Source organism: Amblyomma americanum, chromosome 1 (assembly GCF_052857255.1).
Source record: "Amblyomma americanum isolate KBUSLIRL-KWMA chromosome 1, ASM5285725v1, whole genome shotgun sequence".
Lineage (NCBI taxonomy): Eukaryota > Metazoa > Arthropoda > Arachnida > Ixodida > Ixodidae > Amblyomma > Amblyomma americanum.
In genome coordinates, this window is record NC_135497.1 from 493,766,569 (window position 1) to 493,778,653 (window position 12,085).

Genomic DNA, 12,085 nt, shown 5'->3' on the forward strand with positions numbered 1-12,085 from the left:
CGTTAAACCCCCATAAACCATCTTCATCCCCATGCACCACAAGCCCGAAAAGCCCGCCAAAATTAAGTGCTTAGGCGCCAAAACTTCTGTGGTCTACAAGGCGTCTTAAACAGGGCTAAAATAGAACCAGCCGTCTGCACTGTGTTCCTACCGAGGCCAAAAATCCCGCAAAATAAGATATCTTCCCTGTAAAAACTTCAATTGCCTTTAAGGCGTCTCTGAGTGGGCCGAGATAGGACCCGTCTTCTAAAGTCCTCTTTCAAGCGTATTGTTAGGACAGATCGAATCCTGAGGGTAAAATATCTCTTGAAAGCGTTTGTTTTGGTAGAATATCCCTTTTATCCCTAAAATAAGCGTTTTGAACATCTTGCATGTTACTTCGGTAACTTCTTGGTTATATACGTAAAAGGATAGTTTTAACCACGGACAACTCTTTTGACGTGGAGAAATACTGCGCGGCGCGCCTCAATATAGGCGGAGCTTCACTGCAGACTTAAGTCGTATCCGACAATAGAGTAACAGTTAATCCGTCCGGTGCCTACCTGGATATAACATTGTGTCTAATGAAAAGGGACCAAATCTGTATGTGTAATAGTGGATTACAGGGAATGATTATGTGGAGACTGCAGGCGGAGAGATGAAGTCTGCTGGAAGAGATGGCTGCAGCAAGCTAAATATCATTCGATAACTTCAGGAAGAGATTTTATCCTTCATTGGCATGATATAACTGATGAACGGTGTCCTCTACTCATGCGTTTTTGTATGTTCCTAAGTGGCGTACTTCTCACGATTTAGGCTGGAGGACCTGCATGATTCTGTTCGAAACATTTTGCGCCTGGTGGTGACAAAGAGCGCTGCCCTTGGTTTCAGTTTGAAGGGGTCGAGGAATCAGAAGGTTGCGTTTGAAAAGCTGAAAAACTCATCAGCACAATGACTTGTGCGGGAGCCCCGCCTTGCCTTCCACTTGGTCGTGCTTTTTCTGCAGCCAGCTTCAGAGTCAAGAATGTGTCTATGTGTTTGCCCTAGCAAGTGCCATTTTCCTAGTTATCAGCAGGCTGCCTGAAGGCCAGACAGAGTACAACAACGCTCAAAGATGCCAGTGCTTTCATCAAGCGCAGCCTCGTTGGCGCCAGAATAGAGAGGGCGGCAGAAACAAAAGGAGATTGGTTATTACTTAACACACGAGTTAATTTTCTATTTAGAACACAAAAATGTCACAGATTTAGTTATAAACACAAAATAAAGCGGTTATCACATGCATTAACCTCTAGTCTGTGCATTCAAGAAAGGCACAATCAAGCATTTCAGGCGGTCCTGATTCTCATAATCTTGATGTCATGTAAATAAATGTGTACCCAAAAGTAAATGCCCTAACCATCGAGTTGCACATTCCAGGACCGGAACTTTCCAATGATGAGTGATTTCGCGTGAGTTGGTTGGGTAGAGCACGTTTTAACAGTCGGGCTGGTGTAGTTCCGACAATGGCGGCAAGCCTCGACCCATGGCCGGGCCAGTAGCACACCCACCTGAGCCCGAGCTCCGTTGCTGATTGACGGTGCCGGGCAACGTTGCTAAAGTTGGTATTGATTATATGCCCGAAGTAAGAGTGCCGACGTTGGGCCGTCTAAAGCACATGTATACCCCAAAGTTCGGCGCGATCTTTTTTGCCAATGTAGGGCCGAGCATTTTTCGGGCGGGTTGCGACGTTGGCCTGATTTCACGGCGAGGTTGTTTCGTTCATTGAGGAAGGATCCCATATTTAAAGAGCGTCGTTAATTTTGCTCCCTGTGGGCCACATGAACATTAACTCTTCTTCACTGCATTATGCATCAAAAATATATTTCACATTCTTGTTAAAACAGTTGTGTTAAAAAATCACTTTCCAGTTATACAGAAGCTGCGGAGCAGCAGTTCACAGTACACACCAATGCTGTTAACGGCGGCTTCGAAGGCCAGAAAAAACGGCCGTCCACCTATTGCTTAAGGTGCAAAGTGCTGTTTGTAAAGCGTCTGTATGTGACCCTCCTGACTACTATAGCTCTGACCAGGCGAAGTGTCTTACTCTGATCCTCATCCTTCTGTTGGTCACACTTGTGATCAGCCTAGTGAGTTGGACAGTGGCTTCAATAAGGTGCTTCAGCGAGTAGTCCGCCTTGCGGTCTGACTGAATCCACATCCCGAATAAATTTTACAGTCGGGATTTCTGGTATATATTGCCCCTCCATGGCGATGTTTATAGAGATTGGCTTCGCTTGTCCTGTTTGCTGGAATCAATCCGGATCCGGAGGACAGGAAGAAATTGGAGAAATTCGTGCTACCGGAGCCGTGGAAACCATTTCGAATACAGTGCGCTAGATCACACTAAACATTCCAGAAAACACGGAGAAATTTCTTTCCTTAGAAAATCATATTACCATCTTTTTTTAATATAGGTGATTTCAGTGGTGTGTCCAATTGTCGACGATATTGCATCGACTACCTGAATCGCAAATCAATTTTAGTTCGGTATCTTTGTATCAGAAATAAATTTTGACGGTATCAGGTATTGGTCTCAAAGATACCTTCTTCAAGTAAAGCTCCCAGTCCTGATTTTATAAAGAGTAAATTGTCTGCGCTATCATTTCCTCACCGTTCTTGTCCGCAGCGTACTTTTTGCCGTCGGGAAATATCTCCCCTTGATACCATCACATTGATTTATTATCCTGTGGGCAATGTTTTTGAACGTGAAAAGTGCTGTGATGAAGGTGGTAGTACAACGCACCGAAAATACTTCATTGGTGAGGAATTATTTGTTTTACCCGGGTCTGCCTATACACAGGCCAGTTTTAGCCTGTATTTTATCTTGTGCAAGCTTCGTGTACCACAACAGTTGTGTTTTCATTTTTGTGCTCACCTTTTATATTTTCCCTCGGGTTTCCATCGTGTATACATTTCTTGAATCCTCGTTTCTGCATCTCAGCGTTATCACTTCAATAACGCCCTGCCTGTTTGTAACACGTGGCTTTATAGGTGTTTTGTTATCACACTTTGATGCGACTGCAACTGTGGGTGGCAACAACGGTGCAAGTTAAGGAGAATGGAAGATAAAATCTTGTATAAATACGTCCTTTCCGAAGTAAAATTCACTTGCAAGTCTAGCGTTTGTCCCGTGTGAATTCTTTTTGTGTACGTCTACGTTGTGCTCTGGGCACTATGTCGAATCCTGAGGAACGCGCTTCGGCGGTTCTCAGCTAATCTCTGGTTAATGTCTAAGGTCTGTCAAGGTATTCTTGCTCTGCTTTCTGTTCAATCGCCACGGCGTTGCGGAGCGGTGGCGGAAAGCGCTTCTATTTTTTCTTTCGAATTTGAAATCTTTCCTGCATGACGAAGAGCCAAAGACCCACTTTTTTCTCTAAACGAGTGTGATAGACCGCGCGCAGTCCGCCTTTCTCGTCCCTTTGCGGTGGCCCATCCGCCGCAGTTACCATGGGCAACACGAGCAGACCGCTCTCACTGCTGCTTCGCCAGAGACGCGCTGCTTTTTCAGAGCCTCGGGCACCCGGTATAAAAATAAGCTGATGGGCGGAAGCACAGAGGCAGCTTGCGACATTTGGCGCGAAAGGTGTCCGCACCTAGTCGAGTGGCGTCACACCTCTGTCACGCATGGACGATTCGGCTCTGACTGGGGTGTTCACGGCCTCACTCTCACTCTCCACACAGCCAGGGAAGTCCAACAGTGGTGGTAGCGATGGTGGTCCTCGGGGTTGCCGCACACTGGCCTGTAGCAGCCGCGAGTGTGCGGACGGTGGACCTGCGCTGTCGACGCCTTTGATTTGTGGCGCCGGTACGCGACCCAGCTGCCGAGGATGGACACGAAGAGCGGCGTGCTCGCAGTCGCCAGCACCGTACGCGCCAAGGCAACTCCGGACGAGCGTGGCTGGCGGCCGATGCGGAACACGTGCTCCTCGGTCGCCCCCGTCTCGTTGCTCGGGAAGAGAGCCCGGCGGCGGCGCGCGCTACTCCTGACGTGCGGCACGACCGTGTACAGCACCTGCCGATACCGCCATCAGCGGAAGCATGGAACACAGCAGTTATGTTCTGCCCACGCATTTTGTTTTTTTATATTCCAAATTGGTCGTACAACAGCCGTGCGGAGTAGGCCTTCCCCCCACCCCCCCCCCCCATTGCCAGACAAAAAAATTAAATTATCTGCAGCTGTAAAAGTGGTCTGAAACTCGCTGTAAACCAGCTGGCGTTTGCCTTCGTGGCTTTCTGTCTGAAAGGCACAGTGCACAAACGAGCCCAGGACAGAGGAAACTGGTGGTGGTTACGAGAAAAGGAAACGCGTAACTGCCTCATTTCCGCTGGAACACATGCAATGGTTGCTATGCTTATAGCGCATTTTTTGTGCGAGAGCACTACTTCAAGAGGTCCAACCGGCTCACCGAGTTTGTGTGAAGCTTGACCTTGAGGGTGACCTTAGCCAAACTATAAATAAATAAAATTGCCCCGACTGGGATTCGAACCCGCACCGGCGCGAAACGATCAGCTTCGGCGGCCACTGCACGAGAGCACTATGTTATCGCCGCCAGCTGATCACGCCCCGATTTAAACTGCAGCACACACTCGCCTGCGCATTGTACATCGTCGTCTTCACCAACGATTACTATTATGGAACTAGTACTGAGCCAGCAAAACAATGAGCCAATTAGGCTAAGCATATGCTTTCGCCAGTCTACTCGGTTTAACTAGGGTAAGACCTTACCACATTTTTTTTTCATCTTTTCCTTGGCGACACACTTGTCAACGTTCTTTCCTCAACTCTTGCACAAAAAGACCGGCCAATGGATGCGTTCCACATGCGTGGACGAAAGACAAGTGAATCTGATCGAACAGTGCACAGAAAGAGAAGGAAAGACAAAAAAAAACGAAGAAAACATAAGGCAGAGGTGTTTCAGGATTTCAGCTACGTGCGGCTTCGTTGTACCCACGAAAAATTTACAAGCCAGAAAGCATAGATTGTGTGCGCAGCACAGGGCAATAATATGTTTCACCACCAATGTTATGCAGGCCTTTCGGAAACGCTTTCCACCCACAAGGGCATCGTGACCTTTCCATCCCTGCCGATGGACTACACTTGTTCTAAATTTTTCCTGCACTGACAGCCCATGGCCTTAAACTAAGTGGTTGGTTCTCGCAAGACCACCCACCCTCACTCACAAGCGTCCCAGCATCAAACCAACATCTCCCACCAAAAGTTGTGTTATGCCTCGAAAAATCGAAATTGTGAATGAACCTCTGGTACATGATTAAATAAGGGTTTTCTGGCGGGCTAGTTGGTGCTTCTCGTTCATGATTAAACTGCGCGAAAGAAAGAGGGACAAAGACAAGAAAACACGTACACGCACAGAGCGCATACTTCCATCTTTTATTCGCAAAACGCTTCCAGTATTCCTTTTACACGCACCAACCCACCACATGACACAGCCAGGATCCAACACAGCAGATAAGGTTAACAGTATAGTAGAGCCAATCTGGAGAACTTATCTAAAAAACCCAAATATGTGTGTGCCTGCCTAAGCACCCTTGACACCTAGATAAAAGGAGAGAGGACGGTAAAAACCTGACGGTGAAACTAAAAATTCATATAGAAGGAAATATGGGAATGGCCCAACCATATATTACGAGCGAAAACTTACTAAGCAAAAGGGATGAGACGTGGAACCAACAGTAACAACGGTAAAAGGTGAAGGCGCGAGCACTAAAAAGTAAGGAGAAAAGCATAAAAGCGGAACCATATGCGTGATACAAAACAAGATTAACAACGAGGCTAAAACCGTGAAACCGAGATTGAATTATGGAAACAACAATAAACAAACGTAAAGGCAACGCGAAAATGACAAAGCCTGAAACCAGGCTGAAATTTATGAAGGATGGAAACAACAAGTGTCAAGAGTAAAGGTGCAGGGTAAAAAAGGACAGTTTAAAGTGTTGCTTTCTTACGTTCATACGTCTCCGCCTCGGTACGCGCACGCTTCGCTGTGTCTCACGAGTGCCCTGCGGCGAAGCAGCAGCGAACGGTTCCCGCGCAGCCTCCGCACGCCTTGTTCAATCACGTTTCGATGTGGCACTCGCGGTAAATACAGGACACACTACGTCCGCTGCTATGGACAAGGGTGGCGCTGGTGAACACTACATATAAATACCCCAGAAAGCTTAAGAATGTACAGCCGTCGCCGTTTCTCAGTTGATAGAGGGCCGGACGCGAGATTCTGAGGTTGTGTGTTCGTATCCCACCGGCGGCATGTGGTTGTTTTTCTCCTGCTTTCTAATAAATTATCTTTAAAATATCCATTCTATTAATATCCCGCTGATTACCACCACAAACTGAAAAAAAAATCCGCTATGCTCCTTGGTTTCGGTGGCTGTTGGCTTCCTTCGTTGTTGTTGTTGTTGTTGTTGTTGTTGTTGTTGTTGTTGTTGTTGTTGTTGTTGTTGTTGTTGTTGTTGTTGTTGTTGTTGTTGTTGTTGTTGTTGTTGTTGTTGTTGTTGTTGTTGTTGTTGTTGTTGTTGTTGTTGTTGTTGTTGTTGTTGTTGTTGTTGTTGTTGTTGTTGTTGTTGTTGTTGTTGTTGTTGTTGTTGTTGTTGACCTCACACAATGGCACATATGTATGTCATAACGAGCTCCTCTTCTTCCTTCCCTCGTCGGCTTACCTCTCACTGACATGTAGGCGTAGAAGACTTTCACGACATAAAAGAGGCTCCTGAATTTTTACAATATATGGGCAGCAGAGCGTGAGGCGGGAAGAGGAGGTTATAAATTTTACAGGAATAAGGTGGCCCAGCTGGCACAGGGCAGGGTTATTTAGAAAATATAAGAGGGCCCTTTATCCTGCAGAAGATGTAGTTGGGCTGCTGCTCATGATTATCCGGGGTCCATCTCGACTTGCTTCGTCGGGCGACGGTCGATTCTTCGACACCATCCGCCTGCCTCCCGACTGGCGTTATTCGCGCAGTCATGCATTGCAATCTTGCATTGAATGTTTATAAAATGGCGGCATCGCACATCTTACTCGTCAAATACAGGCACAGTTGGTGTATTTAATAATCTAGACGTAGTTAACTTCATTTTGGCGAAGATACCACGTGCAGCGACGCCATTCTATAATTAGGTAATGCGGAGAAGCTAACTCAACAAGCTTTCAAATGTTTATTTTTGAAGTCCGATATATGGGACGACACTGCCAATCAAGCCAAATTGACAGGGCTCACCTTCGATGCTGACTGTCATCAATATAGCAATATAACCTTGCACCCTAAAATCAAAAATAAAATGTTTATGAGGTCACTGTGTAATTATTTTTCCATATGAGGTACATAACGTCCGCCTACCCGCCTAGCTGTACAATCCAGCTCAACAGATCACACCGACGTGTCTCTCAGTTTATGTTTAAAGAATCTATAAAGGTTAAAAAATTGACTCTGTATAGAAAGGCGTAAAAGCAGAGAGAATTTTTGGAGAGGATTTAAAAGCATTGACGTCGATGATGAAGACTGTTGTACAACAGGTGAATGAAAAAAGTAGAAGCTCTGTGGAACGTTATTGGAGGCGCCGGTAGCCGCGGCTGGTGAACCGGAGGAGAGGGCTGTCGATGTTGGTGGCCAGGCCAGGTCCCGAATGCGTTCTGCTCTTTTCTGCGTGAGGTAGGTCGAGTTCCCAACTTCATCTTTATGAGCGGCGCTGTCAATGCCAGCGCCGCTACAGCGCACTGTTTTCTGTTTATGCATTTATCACCGCAAGTCAGCAAGCCCCAGCGATTGTCAGTTTGCCAGTCACTGTCGCTTGAATTTTGAACTGATAAAGCTGCGGTCATGCGTGTTTTTTTCTTGTTTTTAAAGTTCATTAACCAATACATGAAAATATATATATATATATATATATATATATATATATATATATATATATATATATATATATATATATATATATATATATATATATATATATATATATATATATATATATATATATATATAATCATGCATGCACTGGTGGAAACCGAGAACAATGAGGTGCGAAGCCACGCTTTGTGCTTGCTTTCAGTTTGTTGCTGAGCAATGGATGTAATGCATTTAAAGAATGCAAGGCCATTCATTAAAGGCATGCAGTTTTCTTGTGCAATTCTATTCCATTCTTGTCATCCGTCCGTCTGTTTGACCTATTCCAGGGACAGTGAGGGCATGGGGCACTCGAAGAGGGAAAATAATCAGTGTGTGAAACTGAGCTTCATAGAAATCCTAAGATCGTCCTCTCTCCTCTCCTTGGATAAGAGCGCCATATCAACTTACAAGCACGTCGTAATGAGGTCTGCTATTAGACGGACAGCCACACAAGACAAAAATTTTCGCTCTTTAAATGTGCCCAACAGTGATGCGGGCTCGGTGATGTTTGTTACCACAAGAGCTTCATTTATAAGCAAGCACTTCCAAAAGAAAATCGTCTATTTAGAAATATAGGCTTATTTTCCAATAGGAACTGCGCTGTCGTGGTCCTCCAAGCGGTCCACTGCAGCGTGGCATATTCCTCTTCCCACGCACTCTCTATTCCTCGCACAAAAAACTAATGCAGTGACACTCAGCGACTATTTCATCTCGTTAGCAACCAAAAATTAATGTAGGAGCGCTCCTAAAATATATCCATTTTTTAAAGCAAAGATCTGACAAAAATATTTGCATGTGTCAGCGAACCACTCAGGCAACCGAGCAAACGACGTGACTCAAAGCGCATCCAATCCTACATGGATTAATTCATAGCGGCGCCGCAGCGTGGCAACGATTTTGTAAAAATCGACAATACAAAAACTTGTAGTTTCAGAACTTTTCTTTTTTAACGGTGATAGCCGTGTGACGCACTTTATTCAGGGAAAACGACTTTGGTGTCGTTATATGCCGTCACTGAATAACTTATTACTCGATTCCCTCCCGCTTAATCAGCTTGTAGCAGGACGCACTTCGTTCAGGCGAAATCAAATACAAACTCACGGGTAATACGCCTAACGCAAGGCCATCGCACGGCGCATGAGCGCAGAGGCGCCTCACGCGGCCGCTCCGCAAAGCGTCCAGCGAGGAGAGACGTAGAGGAGCACAACAGACAGGAGGAGAAGGCAGGTACGTTGTATTATTTTGATGTTATCGCCCAGCCTTAATTACTCCGTCCGGTTAATTCAAGTGCACTGAGCGACGCATAAGTTCGTAATTAGATAGTGATGAGAATTAACTTTACGGAGGCACCAACTGCGTCGTCAAATAAATGTGGTTCTTTCCATTCCAACGAGAGTTCAATGTGATGGGACTTTTTTGAAAATTTTCTTCTCGAAACCTTTTCTGCGACAAGCAACCTTCGCAAGCTCGCACAGAGACATGTGGCATAGGTTGTGGGTGCTGTCGATAAAGAGCGATCTGTGAGTCGGGAATTTTAGCGTCACCGAAAGACCAAAAAGGCCATTTTCGCTTAAACATTTGGGATTTAAATAGACACGGAGATGCGAGGTAACGTGTGTCTTGCTGTGCCTTCACTGAGGACTGAACCAGATTTTACGTTACATTTTATGTCCTTGGTAGTTCCACGATAGCTGCGATGGAGTCTAAGCATAAAGCATCGCTGATGCGTCATAGAGATAGTGAGAGTGGCGGTGGAATGTGAATTAATCGACGGATGATGTGACAAGCCTCTGGCGTTTGTGGGACGTCTGGCTCATATGGTTAAAGAAACAAATGAATTTGAAGTGAAATAATCACACAGTAGAGAAGGAAAAAATGAACAAACACTTGAAATGACGCAGAGTAAATGAAATTTGGCACTATCACAGAAACAAAAGACAGTTGCGAACGCGCACTCATTTCCACACCGTACAGAAAGGCTAGTACTTTATTTATTGCAAGTTCCTACAGCGACCATGAGGCATTATTGTAGGGAGGATATAGTTACATACAATTACACATACAAAGAAGATATTGGGAAACATACTAAGATATTGGGTAACAAAATATACTAAAAGAAAACAAAATAAATTCGCAAGTAGTATGAGTGATAACATAGCATACATCGGCACAGTGCTGGTAAACGCGAGACCTTGAAGAAATACATCAGATCATCATTTCAGCAGCACTTTGGAAACCAGGTGCACAAACCACATCATTCGGAAGCCTAGTCCAGTCCAGAATTTCCAGAATTCTAGTGCATGACTTGAAATTAATTATGCGATTGTGTTGTACAGGCGAAAATCATACAGGGGACAATCTGCAATAAAACGTTGCTATGGTAGGCCACTATTCCTGAGAGTTAGCAGGAGCTTAACGCCGATTCTCATCCTCTGTCTTTAGTGATGGGCGCTGCTGCTGGCAGCGTCGACTGGCGTCGTTACGGTGTGGAACTTTCAAACTGGCGCGCACGTGTTGGCTATCCAAAGGGCGCCAGCGGTTCCGCAAGGAAAGCATCACTGGACACCAATGTTCTCGGTGTACTCGAAAAGAAATTGGCTCACCTCGTACGAAGGGTCGACCATCATGTAGAAACCGTCAACTCCCGGATAATCCCGCAATCGACTCATTTGAGAATCGTCGTCGGCTCCCTTTTTATTTATTTTTATTTATTCACATTTCCTACAGCGCAGTGAAGGCAAAATTGCAGGGGGGTACAAATATATAATTTTCAAAGATACATCTTACAGCATGTGACATGGGCCCAACCTCTGGTACCAAAAAAGTTTTGTAAAATGAAAAGGATCGTCAATGTGAAATCACATCAGTCAAAGTAAGGAAATGAAGAAAGCGAAATATGAAGAGCGGGAAAGAGTATCCAAGTACATAAAGCACATCAGAGGTCCGACAACATTGCACGAAACTTTGCCTCGGACTGGCATACGATCACAGAGTGAGGCAGCTGGTTCCATTTATTGATAGCATGTGGGAAAAAAGAGCGTGTTTAGGCATCAGTACGACATGTCATTTCAAGTATCTTCCATTCGTGGTCGCATCTTCTTGACACAAAATGTGGTGAGAGCAAATAAGTTTTATAGTTAATAGTTAATTATTGCAGTAAATCTGGTAGAGAAGTTCTAACTTAATTCGCAAACGGCGCTTTTCCAGTGAGTCCCAGTTCAACCCCTGCTTGATGACTACGGACCTTAAAACAATGTTTGTGGCCTTAAAGGTACTCCAGCAACCGACTCCTGGACGTTGTCGGGATTGCGGCGGCCCTGTTTGACTAAACGCACAAAAGCGTCTATTAACATCCTTCCAATATTTTCATACCACATTATCTGAAACACAATATGAGTACTCTTCATGTTTATATGTCTTAATTATAGACTACGCGGAATATTTACAGTTCCGAATCAAACAGCATTTTTGTTTTCTAAGTATCTTGCTGAAACATGCGACGCCCACCGCGATTATGACGATCACAAATTGTGTGCGGTAATACTTGCGCTATGCTTCAGTTCCTGTCACTCGGTGATAACTATATTTGCTAATAAAGGATGATGCAGCATTTTTTACTCTAGAACCTGAAAAAATAAGCGCGTGCTGTACAGCCGTCGACAAAATAAGACGGGGCACGCGACGGGCGGCGAAATCCGGCAGAACTTTATCGCCGCGCCGGTGTATCACTTCTGGTGTGGAGACTTTTGTGTGGGCATGCGCGTCCTTTCGCGCTCTCAGCCGCACCTTTTTCCGTGCTTGTGGTGAACAAGCTGACGATATGCAATGCTAGAGGCGTCGCTGTTTTCGAATACCGGGTTGCACGCGCAGTTCAGCAGCGCACGAAGGGCCTGAAGCATGCGTTCTTCGCTTTGCAGCGATTAAGTAAGTAGCCCAACTCACCTGTCCGCGCAATGAACCGGCTCAGCATGCGTTATAACCTCCCACAAAAGCTGTTTTCGGGGGTTTAAAGAGAGCAAATAAGTGCGCCGGAAAGATGCATTGAGCCATACATTCTTTCTTTTTTTTTTTTTTACTAATGGCCTCAATCTTTGTCGATAGAGCCGCGCGTAATCATGGTTTCTCCGAGCGATCTGGGCGCGTATGACGTGAATGAAAATTATAA